Source organism: Pelodiscus sinensis, chromosome 8, assembly GCF_052426305.1.
Source record: "Pelodiscus sinensis isolate ZL-2025 chromosome 8, ASM5242630v1, whole genome shotgun sequence".
In the NCBI taxonomy this organism is placed as follows: Eukaryota; Metazoa; Chordata; order Testudines; family Trionychidae; genus Pelodiscus; species Pelodiscus sinensis.
Genome location: NC_143059.1, coordinates 42,004,322 through 42,023,173, shown reverse-complemented (window position 1 = coordinate 42,023,173; position 18,852 = coordinate 42,004,322). Strand labels below are relative to the sequence as shown.

The 18,852-nt window shown below is 48.2% G+C and overlaps 1 protein-coding gene across 1 annotated transcript in view; it reads left to right on the top strand.

The window, feature by feature from the left end:
* Nucleotides 1-18,852, top strand: part of MARCHF5 (membrane associated ring-CH-type finger 5) — a 65,752-nt gene that overhangs the window by 39,910 nt on the left and 6,990 nt on the right. The gene's annotated exons all lie outside the window — the stretch shown is intronic.

Sequence of the window (18,852 nt, the reverse complement as noted above, 5' to 3'; positions counted from 1 at the left end):
GTGGCATCTGTTCTTTAATTCAAAGGCAACAATTTCTTGGCATACAAAAGGGTTGTAAAAGCACTGTAGGGAGAAGATTCTAAAACATTAGTAGCCTGATAGTGATGCATACAACAGAGATTCCAGCATCTCTTATTGTAACTTACATTGAGCAAACTTTTTGACAATTTCCATCATGACAAGTCACATAGTGATGTGGCCTCCCTACAGATTGAGCACTACCCACATCAGTTTCTGACTAGGTTCTTAAGATGGTCTGGCCATGTATTCTGTTTGTGTGGACTTGGTCATTTTGGCTTTGTTCAAACTTGTCTAGTGGTAATGGAACTTACAGTGTCAATCTTTTATTTTTAATGGTTGGGTTTTGGTCCAAAGTTGTTTAAAAAAATCATTGCACTGAAAACCTAAAGGATTGGATGGCTTATAGGGTTAGTGACAGAATATTGAGTCTTTTTGAGTTGCACGCTCAAATCCAGTGTATGATCAATAGTGACTGAAAACTGTTATTGCTGATGACTGTTTTCCCTGTGGGAAATAAGTTGCTCTTAGCCTCAGTCTGTTTTTTAGAGAAAAGGTGTTATGTACGCAAATAGTTAAACATAACTGGACCTCTAAAATGAGGCCACTTCACATTTAAGGTCTGGTGGTAAGACAAGGTGGAGAATCCTGCTTAATCACTGCTTTAGTTATACAAAGAGAATTTAAGTCACTTTCCAGAGCAGAATTTCATTTTATGTAAAACAAAAAACTCAGTATACCGGGGGGCTGCATTTTTACTTTCTCCCATTGACTCCACAGCAGTTGTACTCAGTGAAAAATTTGAAAGATGTTTCTTCTCTAACTGCCCTTCCTGCCAATCTGCACTTTAACCATAATGAAAATGCTGGAGGCTTCTAAGCTTGCCTATGTGAATTTTCCTACATAGTCTACCCCAATTCAACTGAATTGGTGGACATTTTTTTGTCTACATATTGTCTGCATAAGACCAAAATGAGCTCTTTCTCGGAACTTACAAGACCATTATGATCACCTAGTCTGATCCTTTACTTAATGCAGACTAAGTAAGTTTATCCACTAACTCAGTTTGTGATTGAGCTAAATAAGTAGGCACTAACTGGTCGATAGCAATTAACTTGTCGATCCTGGAAACTTTTCCAGTCGATCATAATCTCTGGTGGTGCAGCAGGGCTTCCAGGCTCCCTGCTTTCCCTGACTCCAGGCTGTTCCCAAAAGCAGTTAGCTCGACTCCATGGCCCTGGAAGGGGAGAGGTTTCCATGAGTTGCCCCTTGCCTGCAAGCAGTGCCCTGTGGCTCACAAAAACCACAGTTCTTCTTCGAGTGGCCTCGTGGGTGCTCCACTGTAGGTGTCGGGTCCTGTCCCGGCACCGCGGCTTGGAGATTTCTCATAGCCGTGTTCCGCCGGCTCGCACATGCGTGCTTCCCTAGCGAGGCGTTTGTGCCTTTGATCAGCTGCACGTGAGCTGGCAACCGTCAGTTCCTCTCAACGGCCTCAGGTCGCAGTTGGAGCTCCCTCAGTATTTCTCTTCAGAATATTTTGTCAGTTTTTGCATCTGTAAATAGTTAAATTTGTTAGTATTAGTCGTGTTCCTGCTAGTTTGTTCTCCTGTTCATAAGGAAATTAAAAAAAAAAAAATTTTTTCCTTAAGCCGCTTCTCTTAAAGCGCTGCGCAAAGCACTAAAAGTGAAATTGACAAGGCTTCCCACGGGGCTTATACAGGCATTTATTCTGTACTCAGTTTGAAAATGCCTGTATCGACTGGTTTTAAAAAGTGTTTGGCATGCCGTGAGCCCATGCCAACGGCTGACGGCAATGACCCCTGCATTAGGTGCCTGGGGGAAGCTCATGTCCCCGAGAAGTGCGCTCACTGTAGAAAATTAACATCGAGAGCCCGAAGACAGCGGGAGATGAAGATAAGAATGCTGATGTTCAGGAAGGTGTTGCAGCCTGACCCAGTCTCTCCCGCAGCCACAAAAGCCCCCGAACAAAAACGCAGGGCAGCTTCCCTGGGACCAGCTGGCTCGAAGCGATGGAAGCCATCTCCAGCGTGATCCCTCCCTTCAGCAGCTGCAATGGCTTCAGGGGCATCCAAAATGACCCCCGGGGGGTCTGGACACTCTGCTGGGGTGGCCATCAGAGAGCTCCACCACTGAGAGCGAGAGTGGCTTCGGCGCCGGCATCGGGAGCGGTGCCGCAGTTAGCCAGCAAGTTTGCACTGGCCTCAGCTGTGCATTCTGTGAAATTGATGCCAGTGCCGCAATTGACCAGCCGCTCTGCACCGGCTTCAGCGGCACCGGCTATAATAGCGCCTGCCTCATTGGCCCTGCTTATGGCGTCACCGTCCTCCACGGCACCATCTCCTCTGGCACCGGGCTCCGAGGCAGGTCTGGATGCCTCAGCCCCGGCACCGGTGCTGACTCCGGCACCGGACACTCTGCCAGCACCAGCATCAACGCAGCAACAGCTGCTTTCCCCGGCACCGCTCCACTGCTGTTCGGTGTCTGACTCTCCTGTGGCTGTTAGGGCTGAGGACACCTCCCTACATAGGAAGGCATTATCAAAGACTCATTATAGAGACAGATCCTTGTCTCCAGATTTTTCACCATGAAGGTACTGTCGCTATCGTGACTATAGTGTTTCTCCTACACGGGTCACGTATGGACGGCATAATTATAGGGACACAGTGTATCTAGAAACGCATCGGTCCCACTCACCTTGTCGATCCTCAAGATATGAGCCTGGCAGACGCTCCCCATGCCGCGTCTATTTTATCCAGCATGGTAGTGCATGCTCGTCATGCCACTCCTCCCCGTTGCGTTCTGAGCGCTATTATGATAGCTACCATAGACCATATGATGATCGTCCCCAGTATGATCGTACATCGTCCTCCCGTAGGGAATCCTCCTGCATTTGTCAACCATTGAGTGCAAAATACTTACTTCATCAATCACAGCACCTAGACTCACCTTCTCAATCTAAGAGTGCAACCATCCAACTAGACCAGTCCGAGCTGGAAGAGGGGCAGTTGCCGGATGTTGAAGACCCCAAACCAGAAACTTCTCCAGCAGACTGCTCCTTGTCATCTCTGGATGAGGTGATATTTCCAGCTGACGACTCTCCACCGGATGATCTGAGACAGTTCCAAGACCTCTTTAAACATGTGGCAGGCACACAGGAAATACAGCTAATGGATATTCTGGTTAAAAAGCACCGTCTCTTGAAAAACCTCTGTCCACAATAACGTGCAAAGATCACCTTACCTATTGATGATGCGATCATGGAAGTGGCAGATGAGATATGGCAGACCCCAACATCGGTTACACCTACAAGTAAAAAGGCAGACAGAAAATATTTTGTACCGACGAAAGGATTGGACTTGTTCAATCATCCTCAGCCTAACTCGTTAGTAGTGGATGCAGCACAACGTAGGGATAAAGCGCCACAGTACAAAAATACGCTTCGGGACAAAGACAATAAAAAATTGGACATTTTTGGTAGGAAGGTCTACTCCTCAGCCACACTTCTACTGTGCATCGCAAATGATTTGGCCCATCTATCAAACCATAATTTTGATAATTATTCCAAATTAGCAGAGTTACTTCATCTCCCGGACAACAAGAAGCCACTCTTGAAGGTAGTAGTCCAAGAAGTGTACGCATCATGTGGTACAGCACTGCAGATAGCCATGGATGTGGCTGACACAGCGGCTAGAGCTACTGCCACAGGTATTGTCATGAGGAGATCATCATGGCTGTCATCTGCAGGAGCCCCCAAGGAGATGCAAAGCAAGGTTGAGGACCTACCGTTTGACAAGCTTAAGCTTTTTGCGGCGAACACCGACGAAGTCCTCCACTCTGGAAAAGATTCACGCACCACTCTACGTACACTTGGGATGTACACTCCCTCCTTCAAACTTAGACGTTATTTTCCTTATCAACGAAGATATGATTTTAATTTCTCCAGACAACAATCCCATCCTTTCGACAATCAACACCCTAGACAACGTCCTCAGTGCAAATGACCCCAACAGGGCTATTCGACCAATCAGTCATCAACTAAGCAGCAAATTTGCAAGCCAGCTACTTGCAATCAACACGGAAGATGAAACTATCCATCTTTTTCATCATTGCCTACGGTGGCAATCATTGCCATCTTTTTCATCATTGCCATTTTACCATCATTGGTCCGACATCACCACGGACAGATGGGTACTAGAAATCGTGCAGTCCGGCCTTTCCATTCCTTTTCTCTCTATTCCCCCTACCACTCCCTCTGCCCCATCCCTTTTCAGGGACCCCTCTCATGAGCAACTGCTACAACAGAAAGTTCAACATTTGCTAGACCTTGGGGCAATAGAGAGAGTTCCCAAGCAGTTTTGGGGAAAAGGTTTTTATTCCCGATATTTTCTCACACCAAAAAAGTCGGGAGCTGAGACCCATTCTAAACCTTAGAAAGCTAAATCAGCACCTTCAGAAGTTTCGTTTCCAGATGGTAACCTTAACTATCATTCCGTCGTTGAACAAAGGGGGATTCGCTTGCAGTCCTCGACTTACAGTCCTCGACTTACAAGATGCTTATTTCCACGAAGCTATCCACGTGGCTCACAGACGTTTCCTCCGTTTTCAGTTGGGGAACGAGCACTATCAATACAAAGTTCTGCCCTTCGGTCTGGCATGTGCTCCCAGGGTTTTCACCAAAACGTTGGCAGTGGTTGCGGCCCATCTGCGCAGATTGGGAGTGACAATCTTCCCCTATTTGGACGATTGCCTCAGAGGCACAAGGTTTTTGGAAACATGTCATATGGTTTGAACAGTGTCCAGCACATTTGCTGCTCTGGGCTTTCTCAGAAACGTGAAGAAATCCTCACTCTTGTTCCATCCCAGAACCTTGTCTTTATAGGCGCACGACTTGATTCCACCATGGCATGAGCATACTTATCAACGGAACGTTTTACGACCATCAAAGATCTGGTGCACACTGTAGTACGTGCACTGACAATTCCCACACACATCTGTCTACAGTTGATGAGGCGTATGGCTGCTGCTACTGTCGTAGTACGCAACACAAGGTTACATTTTCATTGCCTCCAGCACTGGCTGGCCACCATTTACATTCCAGCGAAGCACAGTGTTCACAAGCCAATAGTGGTGCTGCAGAATGTCCGGGAGTCCCTACAGTGGTGGGTCAACCTGGCCAATCTTCTTGTGGGTGTCCCATTTCATCGCCCACAACCTACAAAACAGATAACAGATGCTTCCCTAACGGGTTGGGGAGCTCACATTGACAGTTGCACAGTCCAGGGACAATGAGCGATACAGGAAATGCTATTGCATATCAATGTTCAGGAGTTGAGAGCCGTACTCCATGCTTACAAGCATTTTCAGTCGCAAATTTGGAATACAACTACCAGGATTTTGACGGACAGTGTGGCGACCATATTTTATATCAACAGACAAGGAGGTGCCTGGTCTCGTTCTCTTTGTGTTGAGAGCATTCGATTATGGAATTGGTGTATCAGCAACAACACCATTCTAACAGCTTCGTATCTTCCAGGTGTCAACAGCTTAATAGCGGACTCTCTCGGCCGGTGTTTCCCTCACGACCACAAGTGGGAGATTCGCACGGATGTACTGACTCGTATTTTTGCCCGATGGGGGTTTCCGGTGATAGATTTATTCGTGACGGAACACAATACGAAATGTCCCGCCTATTGTTCAAGAGGACATCGCTCTCTGGGGGACACCTTTCTTCTCCACTGGGGAAGGTCATCACTATATGCCTTTCCCCCAGTAGTCTTGATTTCCAAAGTTCTCTAAGATCAACATAGACAGAGCCCGGGTAATCCTTCTAGCTGTAGCGTGGGCTCGTCAGCCTTGGTTTTCAGTGCTTCACTGTATGTCAGTGAGGGCACCGTATCCTCTGCCTTCTTTTCCGACTCTGTTGACCCAAGACAACGGATCTCTCAGTCACCTGAGACCCGAAGTTCTGCACCTCACGGTGTGGATGTTTTTTGGTTTACCGACTCCGAGCAGTCCTGTTCTCAGTGTGTCAGGGAAGTCTTAATGCATAGTAGGAAACAATCTACCCGATCGGCTTATACAGCTAAATGGTCCAGGTTCCAGGCATGGTGCGCGGATAATGCTGTAGATCCTCGTTCTGTAACTCTACCCTGTATATTACAATACTTCTTGCAACTGCATGACAACAGCCTGGCAGTAGCATCTCTGCGAGTACATTTGGCAGCAATTAATGCATTCCATCGTAGGGATGGGGATGTCTCCTTGTTTGCGCACCCCATTACAAAAAGATTTTTGAAGGGGCTCTCGAACTTTCATCCTCTGTGGAGACCTCCTCCACCTCTATGGGACTTGGATCTAGTCCTACAAACTTTGACTCGTTCTCCCTTTGAGCCTTTGGCTACAGTACCATTGCATTTACTTACTGTCAAGCTTCTCTTCCTCCTAGCCCTCACATCTGCTCGCAGAGTGAGTGAGATAGCAGCTTTTGTGGCCTCACCTCCATATACAATTTTTTCCAAGGATTCGGTGACGTTGAGGACCCATTTGGTGTTTATTCCGAAGGTTTCTTCTGAATTCCATATAAATGAACCAGTGATTTTTACCATGTTTCTTGCCTAAACCCCATACCAACGCAAGCGCTGCGACACACGTTGGACGTGAGGAGATCCTTAGCGTTTTACATTGATAAAATGCGGGTTTTTAGAAAGACAGACCACTTAATAGTATCATTAGCACACCGTTAAAGGGACAACCTCTAACTTCTCAGCACATCTCCGGGCTGATAGTTTCATGTATATCCATGCGTCACTTGCTTCGGGGGAAGCCTCTCCATTCTCTTCTGAGGGCTCATTCGACTAGAGCAGTTACTACGACCACAGCTTTTCTGAGTGGAGTGTCTTTTTGTGACATTTGCAGAGCAGCAACATGATCTTCTAATGTGACTTTTATGAAGCATTATGCTATAATCAATCAGTTTGCTTCAGACTCTTCTGTGGCTACAGCAGTACTTAATTGTGCTGGTAGTCTTGATTCCGGAGCGCTCTAACTCTGTCCTAGGTACTGCTCTGGAGTCACCTAGAGTGGAGGACCCACGGGGCCACTTGAAGAAGAAGAAGAAGAGGAGGAAGCTACTCACCCTGTGAAGTAAAAATTGTTCTTCGAGATGTGCCCCATGGGTGCTCCACGACCTGCCCTTCCTCCCCGCTCCGGAATTGTTTGTTTCTTTCAGATGAGTGGGTGAGAGGAACTGACGGTTGCATGCATGCACGAACCGGCGGAGCACGGCTAGGAGAAATCTCCTAGCCGTGGCACCGGAACGGGACTCGACACCTAGAGTGGAGCACCCATGGAGGACATCTCAAAGAACAATCATTACTTCACAGGGTGAGTAACTTCCTCTTCCCTGATCCTGGCCACTGGGAGTTGTGTGGGCGGAGAGTGCGCAGAGCCACAATACCCCCTATCCCTCCCGTGGGGCCTCGGGGTGTTTTGGCCCCTTCTGCAAGCAGCACAAGGGCAAGACAAGCAAGGAGTCTGCCTTAGCCCTGCTGTCCTGCCACCCGAAGTACATGCCACCCACTGGGAACCCATGGCCCAACTTTGCTCCCAGAGCCAGCACCTTATAATCCCTCCTGCACCTTTAACCCACTCCTGTACCCCAATCCTCTACCTCAGCCCTGAGCCATCTCCTAGAGCCAGCAACCCATCCCCATCCTATATTTCAATCATCTGCCCCAGCTGATAGCCCCTCCTGCACCCTTCATTCCTCTCCTTTGCCCCAACCCTCTGCTCAGGCTCAGCCTTGAGGCCTTTCCAAAGCTGTGAACCCTGTGGCCCCAGCCTAAAGCCTGCAGCCTCCCCCACCCCCTCCAAAATCCAACCATCTCCCCCAGCCTGGTGAAAATGAGTGAGGGTGGGGTGAATGAGCAACAGGGAGAGAGGGAATGGACTGAGTGGGGAAGGATTCTGGGTTGCCCTTAAATTCAGAAAGTGATCTTCAGTGTAAAAATGGAGACTGAGCTAGGTCATTTGTTTTTTATTTACTTCAATCTTTATTTAGGAGGAGAGGATTCAGAATTTTATTTGTGGTACGTGTTTCCAAATATTGCACAGCATTAACATATTTTTAGAATGAAATTGGCAAGCTAGAGAGTCTAAGTAGGTCTTAAGTGTGTTTTTAACTGCAGCACCATTGGGACCAGACAGGGCCTGAGCAAGAGAATTTGGGGGACCAGAGGAGGTCTGCCACCAGCCTACCAGCCCATGCTGCAGGCAGGCTGCCCCAGCAGGCACCCTGCCTCGCACTCCCCCACCCTCATACTGGCTGGGTTGCTTGCCCAGCTGCTGCCAGATCCCTGAGCAACACGGACTCCATCTCCTACTGCTCCCAGAGGCTGCTGTGGGGCTCCGGTCCCAGCCCCCCAATCCAGGGCTGCATTTCTGGCCCTGCATTTCTGGTGGCTGCCAGAGGGCTCTGGCCCCAGCCCCACTTTCATAGGGACTATTGCGGGGCTTTGGCCCAGTGCCAACACAGGCTGCTGGGGAACTCTGGCCCAGCCCTGCATTTGCAGAGGCTGCCGGGGGCTCCAATCCCAGCCCCACACTCCAGGGGGCTGCTGCAGGGCTCTGGATCTGTGCTGCTGGGGATTGTCAGAAGATTCCAGCCCCATGCTGCCAGGGGACTCCAGTCCCTGCCCCATGCTGCTCTTTGGTCCAGGAGCATCTGTGGTCCTGTCAGACCACAGATGTTGCCGGACCAGAGAATACTGTAATTTCTTAGTTGCTATAGTTTCTTCCTGCCCTGAACTATTTTTTTGTGGAGTTAATGTGCACTTCTAAAATATTACTGTGTTCCACCTCAGGAAGATGAACAATTGTGTTGTCTTTCCTGTGTATGCGTGTAAGGCCCTTTCAGGATGGAAGGTAGTATTTGCATACAGTAAAGGGAAAATTGGGGCCCCAATTTTGGATTACATTTGATCCCTTTGGTAGCTCTGACAGTGTAAGAGGGCTGTAATAAATCCAGAAGAAATAGTTAATTTGAAATCTCCTGATGATGGGGGATGCCTTCTGCACCCAGACTCTCTCCCAGAGTCTCTTGTGTGGCAGAGATAGCAAAACTACGTGGCTGATCCTTCCCCTGGCTCACATGTTTTCAATAGCTGCCATGGCCCTTATGGGGCCATTGCAGGGAAATGTGACTTAGATTAATTTAAGTACTTAGAACTGTAACTTCAATAATAATAAAGCTATATTTAGTGATAAAGGTACCAAACACTGTTTTTAGCTTTCTGTACTGCTATTATACTGAGTCTTCTCTGCCACAGATAGTAATGGTTTTTCTCAGGGACCAAAGTGAGAGTTTACAAGTGTGAATTCTCAGTATCATATGAAGTTGGGGCATCCTTACAAAAGCTTGTTATGTAACATTTTCTAGCTCCTTGAGAGCTGCTTGGTGAAAACCTGACATGATTAGCAGTGGAAAGGCTGTTTATCTTTGTTTTTTATTTTATTATTTTTAATGGGAACCTGGCGGTAAGGAAATAAAAACTATTGATCTATCAAAATCAGCATAATGGTAATCCAAAAGGTAAGCCACTTAATAGTATTATAATCTTTAGGAAATTGGCTAAATCTTAGGTGTTTAATTTGAGATGGCTAATTTCTTAAAATTTTATTGTGGTCCTTCATTGGGATAATAGCAGGTTGGGGGCACTGTGCTGGGGAGGTGGTGAGGTTTTTCTTGTCGTGTGTAAAGTGAGGCCAGCTAGACTTGTGTGAAGTGAATTCACTTTACTTCCTTTTCCTCTTCCTAGGCCTCGCTTCGTTATGGATAGTATAATCTCTCTCCTATTAAGTGTCAGTTTATTTCTTAGCATGTCAGGGTAGACACTAACTTTGCTAAAAGGAAGGCTTCTCCTGTTGGCATAGATCAGTGTTCCTCAAACTGTGCTCCATGGAACCCCCCTCCAGGGGCTCCACGAGGTTGACAAACTGGAAATATCGATAGGTACAACACTTACAATCAGTGGACCGCTGGGGCTCTGCATAAATTTTTACGCATGTAAAGGGCTCTGGAGCCCCAAAAGTTTGAGAACTGCTGGCATAGGTAATACACCTCCCTGAGGGTATGTCTACACTACAAAGTTAATTCGAACTAACGGACATTAGTTCGAATTAACTTTGATAGGCGCTATACTAGCGCTCCGCTAGTTCGAACTTAATTCGAACTAGCGGAGTGCTTAGTTCGAACTAGGTAAACCTCATTGTACGAGGACTAAGCCTAGTTCGAACTTACTAGTTCGAATTAAGGGCTGTGTAACCCCTTAATTCGAACTAGTGGGAGGCTAGCCCTCCCCAGCTTTCCCTGGTGGCCACTCTGGCCAACACCAGGGAAACTCTATTGCCCCCCTCCCGGCCCCGGACCCCTTAAAGGGGCACAGGCTGGCTATGGTGCCTGTGCCAGGTGCAAGCCTGCCAGCACCCAGCTAGCAGACCCTGCACCTGGCACGGCTGGAGCCAGCCACCCGACGCCCCCCAGCCCTCCCCCTCTTCCCGGGACCAGGCTGGAGGCTCCCGGGAGCTTGCCCAGGACCGCAAGAGGCGGGCACCCACCTGGTCCAGTGCAGACATCGTGGACCTTGTCCACGACCTCCGCACTAGGCACAGGAAAGCGGCCGTCTAGGGCAGGAGAGCTGCCAGCCTGGCCACCCAGGAGCAGGTTTGCATGAAAATCAAGGTGGTCCAGTGAGACCCCCGACCCTGAGCCCTGAGCTTAGAATGGCCATAATGGGTCAGACCAAAGGACCATCTAGCCCAGTAGCCTGTCTGCCGACAGTGGCCAACCCTAGGGACCCTGGAGGGGATGGACCAAAGACAGTGACCAAGCCATTTGTCTCGTGCCATCCCTCTCCAGCCTTCCACAAACTTCGGGCAGGGGCACCACTCCTACCCCCTGGCTAATACCACTCCATGGACCCAACCTCCATCACTTTATCTCACTTCTCTTTAAACTCTGTTCTAGTTCTAGCCTTCACAGCCTCCTGCAGCAAAGAGTTCCACAGGTTGACTCTTTGCTTTGTGAAGAACTTTCTGTTATTAATTTGAAGCCTGCTACCCATTGCTTTCCTTGGTGTCCTCTAGTCCTTCTGTTATGGGAACTAATGAAGAACTTTTCTGTATGCACCCTCTCCACCCCACTTGTGCTTTTATAGACCTCTATCATATCCCCCCTCCATCTCCTCTTTTCTAAGCTGAAAAGTCCCAGTCTCTTTAGCCTCTCTTCATATGGGACCAGTTCCAAACCCCTGATCATTTTAGTTGCCCTCCCCTCTCTCACCCTCTCTCTCTTCCCCTCTCCCACCTCTTTTTCCCAGTCTCCCTCCGTTTTGTTCAATAAAGAGAGTTTCTATTTTTGACCACACGTGTCCTTTATTTTGTACATCAGGAAGGGGGGCTAGGGAGGGGTAAGTGGAAGGAGGTGAGGGAGGAATGGGGTACGAGCCCCCGATGGGGAGGACTGGGCTGGTCCTGCGGGCTTCTGGGGGTGGAAGCTCTCCTGCAGCCCCCCAATTGCCCCCTCTCCCCAGATGGCAGCCTGCGGCAAGTGCAGCTGGTCTGATGGCCGAGTGCTGTGATGTGCCCAGTGTGGGTACTCCGGGCAATCCAAGCCAGGACTGCTTTGCAAGCGAGGACTGTCTGTCCGGGGTGGGGGTCAGGTCCCTTTAAGCACAGCCCTCAGAGCGTGGAGCTGCTGTCTCAGGCTAGCCAAGTCCTCATCTGATGCCCTACCGGCACTGCTTCCGGCCATCCTTAACCCCTGTTCAGGGTCCACTCTGTGTGGACATGCTAGTTCGAATTAGCAAAACGCTAATTCGAACTAGTTTTTTAGTCTGGATGCGTTAGTTCGAATTAGCTTAGTTCGAATTAACTAATTCGAACTAAGTTAGTTCGAATTAGCGCTGTAGTGTAGACATGCCCTGAGAGATGGTAATTAGACTGACAGAATTCTTCTGTGGACCTAGTGTTAAAACACCAGGAGTTAGGTCTGTATAGCGCTATGTCTCTCAAGGGTGTGGAATTTTTTTTTTAAACATTTGAGAGACATAGATATACTGATGTAAGTTTGTAGGGTAGACCAAGCCTAAGTTAATTATGGATATTAAGCTTCAGATGAGTAGGAATCAATATGTAGAAGGTGGCACTACTTTACTGGATTGCTGGTCCAGTAACAAACAAACAAGTCAGCTCTTAAACTATTGAAGCCCCACGGGGAAGGGACATAGTGGACCAGAAGAGAGAGATTAAGGGTACGTCTAGACTACATGCCTCTGTCGCCAGAGGCATGTAGGTTAGGCTACCAGACATAGGAAAATGAAGCGGCGATTTAAATAATCGCCGCTTCATTTAAATTTACATGGCTGCCGCGCTGAGCTGACAAACAGCTGACCAGCTGTTTGTCGGCTCAGCGCGATAGTCTGGACGCGCGGGTGGCGACATCAAAGGTATTTGTCGACCACCCAGGTATGCCTCCTGGGATGAGGTATACCTGGGTGGTCGACAAATACCTTTGATGTCGACACTCACGCATCCAGACTATCGCGCTGAGCCGACAAACAGCTGATCAGCTGTTTGTTGGCTCAGCGCGGCAGCCATGTAAATTTAAATGAAGCAGCGATTATTTAAATCGCCGCTTCATTTTCCTATGTCTGGTAGCCTAATCTACATGCCTCTGATGACAGAGGCATATAGTCTAGACGTACCCTAAGAGGCTTGACTCCTTGGGGGTAGGAGAAGAAGTTGAGGAGCAGGATAAGAGTCTGAGTTAGCTCTTTGCTGAGTGGAGGTTGGTCAGAAAGCTGAAGACAAATTCTGCATACATTGACTTTACTCTAGGAATTTACTGTACTCATTTTAAATTTTTTTGGCAGCAGTTAACTTCAGCTAATAAAATCAGTATTACAGGCTGTGTTGATTGCTACACCTATCAACAATTTTGGAAGAATAAAGTATACTTGCTTACTTAATGAGCGGGTGACCTTCCAGAAATGCTGTTCGAAGTTACATTGTTGCCTACAGACCCTGAACAATACACTGCTCCCACACAGAGATCACGTGGGATGGGGTGGGAAAAAGTGGCTCTTTCCAGGTTGAGCCCAAAGGACTGGGAGAAGAGTAACCCTAATAAGAAGTCTTACGACTCCACAGGGACTAACTCTTCATTAAGGAAGCATTCAGTACATATTAATGTTGCATCCCAATGTAAAAGGAATCTGACAAGCAGCGATCTAAAGGGACCCGCAAGGAGAAGAGCCAAGATCCTAAGCACACACACAGTGCATTAGATAAAGTGCTGACAGAGGCGAAGGATAAAGCCTCCTCATCGGCACCAACCAAGAATTCCACGCTAACAGCTGCAGCGTGAAACAAACTGCGCTCACACACGGCACCGAGCCGGAGTGTGTTACCTGAGGTGGCACCACAGAAGCATGTGACACCGACTGTTCATAAGGCAGATGGCGACTCAATCAACACTGCTGCAAACTCCTCACACCTCCCGACCTCAACTACTACCTACCACCCCTACCTCCCCCCATGCCACAGTTCACAACAGCAGCTGAATTTACAATCCAATCGGCACTGGGGATGCCTCTGTTTGGTACTGATAGTACTCCGAACACTCTATGGGGCACTCTCACAGCCACTCCAGCCAACTCAGTGGCAGTGAGCTTTAGTGATAAGGAGGATGAGGTGTAAACCACCTCATGTACTGAGATATTACTCTCATAAGTCTCTTTAACAAACTCAACAATGGCAAGCACCACAGTGGGTCCTACCAACAGTCATGCCTAACTGGCCATACTGGGACCCTTGGGCTTTCTACAGACAACAATAATTTACACAGCCACAACATCCAGCTGTGACATCGCAGTCCCATGCACCACCCTTGCAGTCCATAGAACATTACAGCTCAGGCACAGAAGAGCAAAATAGAGATATCACAGGGGAAGAACACAGTTCACCCTCCTTTCCACCCGCACACACTTTGGCCATATCTCCTGATTACATGATAATGCCTCCACCATCAACAATGGGGGATGATACTAAATTATTCCAGGAGCTTTTCAAGAGTGGTAGAAGCCCTAGAGATCCCTCTTTCAGATACTCTACAGATGCAGCATAATCTCACAAACATTTTACACACATCTCTTCATCCAGTACTGGCAGTCCCCATGAACTAGGCTCTCATGGCTCTGGCAAACAACATATGGAACACCCCAGCCACAATCTTACCAACCTACAAAAGAGCAGACAGAAAATACTACGTAGCTCCCAAGGAAGCAGCATTCCTGTTTTTCCACACAACACTGAATTCCCTGGTTGTAGAAGCGATCAATCAGAGAGGAGGACAACAAAATACATGTACAGCTCCCAGTGATAGGGATTGGAAGAGGCTGGAAATGATGGGAAAAAAGGTGTGCTCATCAGCAAGACCACAGATCAGAATAGCTAACTACGTTGCATTATTACCAAAGTATACACACCACATATTAGATCAACTAGCATCCTTTATTGAGTCCGTTCCAGACACAAAGACAGAACAGTTCAAAGCAGACATTAAGGATGGTATACTAATAGCTCACATAGCGCTACAAACTGTGCTGGAGTCGGCAGACACAGCAGATCTTTGGCCTTGGCTATGGTAGCAAGGATGGCATCTTGGCTTCAGCTCTCAGGCTTTCTGAGAGAGGTCCAAACCACTGTAGAGGACCTCCCATTTGAGGGTACACAACTATTCATGGAGGGCACAAATGCATCCCTCCACAACTTGAAGGATTCAAGGGCCACACTCAGAATGTTGGGCATCCAGGTACCTGTTATAAGACGGAAACAAAACAGATCATTCCAACAAAGATACAGAGTTCAACCAACGACACTTAGACAACAGACATAGACAACATCAAAATAGACGCAGGCAGACATCTGAGCAGTCTTCCACCCAGTAACCCGCAACATCCAGACAACAGATTTGAAGTCCTGGTCAAGGGTCTGACAACTCCAAAATTTCCTAGGTAGCAAGCAGAATCATCCACGCTATTTGGCAACAGACTAGTTGACTTCTATCCAGCCTGGTCTACCATCACCACCGACAAATTGGTGTTAGAAATTGTATGAACCGGCTACTGCATTCCATTCATAACTGTTTCTCTCTCTGCCCCTCCCCATCCCTTTTCCGAGACCCCTCTCACAAGAACTTACTCTTACAAGAAGTGGTACACAAGAGGTACCCAAATAACACGGGCAAGGGTTTCTACTTATTTCCTTACAACCAAGAAGTCAGGTGGCTGGAGACCTATCTTGGATTTCTGCAAACTCAACCAGTTCATGGTTATGCTGGCTACGATTATACCTGCCTTGGAAAAAGGAGCATGGATGTCTACTCTTTACCTCCAGGATGCCTATTTCCTTATATCAATTCACCCGTCACACAAGAGATTCCTCTGTTTCACAATAAAGGACAGACACTTCCAATACAGAGTGCTACCATTCGGACTGTTGACAGCCCCACAAGTATTCTCAAAAGTACTCGCAGTAGTAGCCACACACTTATGCAAAAACCGAATTATGATATTCCCTTACTGAGAGGACTGTTTGTAATTATCTCTACACACCAGGAAACGCAGCGAGCAGTCTTGACAATCAGAACCCTCTTCAATAAACTAGGTCTACTGTTAAATGTGGCAAAATGCACTCTGTCTCCTACTCAAACTCTGGAATTCATAGGGGCACACCTGGACTGCATGAAAGCCAGGGTCTACTTACCACACCATAGAAGGGTCTCACTCAAGCTCCTGATAGAAACAGCGCAGGCAAGCCCATGTATAACAGCACGATTATGCCTGCAAATACTGGGGCACAGGCAGCAGTCATGTTTTTAGTACTTCACACTCAGTTACACATGCGACCATTGCAAGCATGGCTAGGTACAATCTGTCGGCCTCACATTCATCCTTTGAGCAAAAACCTGCCTATGCCCAATAATATAAAATCTTCCCTTAAATGGTGGACAGTACACAATAATGTATATATAGGAGTCCCCATCTTCTTCGAGTGGTCCCCGTGGTTGCTCCACTGTAGTTGTCGGGCTCACTCCAGCGCCACAAGTCAGAGATTTTCCATAGCTGTATTCAGCCGGACCGCGCATGAGCAATCAGCGTCTTGCGCCATTCACGTCCTTTGATCGTCGCGTGCAGTCTGGCTCCCGCCAGTTCTTTTTGGTCAACTGCAACGAGAAAAGACAGAGCTCCGGAGCAGGGAGGAGGGCGGGACATGGAGCACTCACAGGGACACATCTCAAAGAAACATCGTTACTGCATGAAGGTAACTTCTTTTTCGAGTGGTCCTTGTGGATGCTCTACTGTAGGTGACTAAACAGTAGTACCCAGATGCACTCCGGAACTAGGCTTGACACTAATGGATAGTACTGCTGAAGCCACCATGGAATCAGTGGCCAAACATTGTGCAATTGTATAATGCTGCATGAATGCTGTGTTTGATGACCAGGTGGCCACTCTACAGATATCACTCAAAGTGATTAGGAATACAGGCAGTCCCCGACTTACGCGGATCCGACTTATGTCGGATCCGTACTTACGAACGGGGCTTTTCTCGCCCCGGAGCGCACGGGCGGCAGGTCGCCACCCGTGTCCTCCGGGGCGAGAAGAGCTTCTCCCGGTCTTCCTGGTCTGCTGGGGGGGGTCCAGCAAAGCCACTGGACCCCCCCCAGCAGACCAGGGACACCCGAGCAAAGCCGCCCAGGCGACGGCTTTGCTTGGGTGTCCCTGGTCTGCTGCAGGGGTCCAGCGGCTTTGCTGGACCCCCCCAGCAGACCAGGGAGACAGGAGCAAAGCCGCACAGGCGGCATCCCACTGCCTGTGCGGCTTTGCTCGGGGGCAAAGGAGCAAAGCCACACGGGCGGCGGGGTCCCTCCGCCTGTGTGGCTTTGCTCGGGTCTCCCTGGTCTGCTGGGGGGGGAGGGGGCTCAGCTAGTGTGCCCCCCCAGTAGACCAGGCTTTTGTTGCGGGATGCCTCGGGTAGAGCAGCTGGGGTGCTGCCAGGTTGGTCCTGTGGGAACCTACCGGGCAGCGCCCCAGCTGTTCTGTCCCAGGCTCCAGATTCAGCAGCTGTTGAAACTGATCAGGCTGATTCCAGGAAGCTGGGGGCAGAGCAACTCTGCCTCCAGCTTCCTGTAGTCAGCCCCTGGTCAGTTTCAGTGGCAGCAGCTGAATCTGGAGCCAGTTCCGACTTACATACAAATTCAACTTAAGAACAAACCTATAGTCCCTATCTTGTACGTAACCCGGGGACTGCCTGTAGTCAGCATGGATTCACAAAGGGCAAGTCGTGCCTGACCAATCTGATTAGCTTCTATCATAGAATCATAGGACTGGAAGGGACCTCGAGAGGTCATCGAGTCCAGCCCCCTGCCCTCAAGGCAGGACCAAGCTCCGTCTACACCATCCCTGACAGATGTCTATCTAACCTGTTCTTAAATATCTCCAGAGAGGGAGATTCCACCACCTCCCTTGGCAATTTATTCCAATATTTGAACACCCTGACAGTTAGGAATTTTTTCCTAATGTCCAATCTAAACCTCCCTTGCTGCACTTTAAGCCCATTACTCCTTGTCCTGTCCTCAGAAACCAAGAGGAACAAATTTTCTCCTTCCTCCTTGTGACACCCTTTTAGATATTTGAAAACCGCTATCATGTCCCCCCTTCATCTTCTTTTTTCCGAACTAAACAAGCCCAGTTCATGAAGCCTGGCTTCATAGGTCATGTTCTCTAGACCTTTAATCATTCTTGTCGCTCTTCTCTGTACCCTTTCCAATTTCTCCACATCTTTCTTGAAATGTGGCGCCCAGAACTGGACACAGTACTTCAGCTGAGGCCTAACTAGTGCAGAGTAGAGCGGCAGAATGACTTCACGAGTTTTGCTTACAACACACCTGTTGATACAACCTAGAATCATATTTGCTTTTTTTGCAACAGCATCACACTGTTGACTCATATTCAACTTGTGGTCCACTATGACCCCTAGATCCCTTTCCGCCATGCTCCTTCCTAGACAGTCGCTTCCCATCTTGTATGTATGGAACTGATTGTTCCTTTCTAAGTGGAGCACTTTGCATTTCTCTTTATTAAACTTCATCCTGTTTACCTCTGACCATTTCTCTAACTTGCTAAGGTCATTTTGAATTATGTCCCTATCCTCCAAAGAAGTTGAAACCCCACCCAGTTTGGTATCATCTGCAAACTTAATAAGCATACTCTCTATCCCAATATCTACATCATTGATGAAGATATTGAACGTACGGGTCCCAAAATAGACCCTTGCGGAACTCCACTTGTTATCTCTTTCCAGCAGGATTTAGAACCGTTAACAACAACTCTCTGACTACGGTTATCCAGCCAATTATGCACCCACCTTATCGTGGCCCTATCTAAGTTAAACTAGGCAAATATATCAATAAGAATATCATGCGAGACCGTATCAAATGATGAGGTAACTGGCTCGGTGGACATGGGGAAGTCAGTGGATGTTATATACCCTGACTTTAGCAAGGCTTTTTATACGGTCTCCCACAATATTCTTGCCAGCAAGTTAAGGGAATGTGGATTGCATAAATGGACGGTAAGATGGATAGAAAGATGGCTAGAAGGCCGGGCCTAGCGGGTAGTGATCAATGGCTCGATGTCAGGATGGCAGTCGGTTTCTAGCGGAGTGCCCCAAGGTTCGGTTCTAGGACCGGTT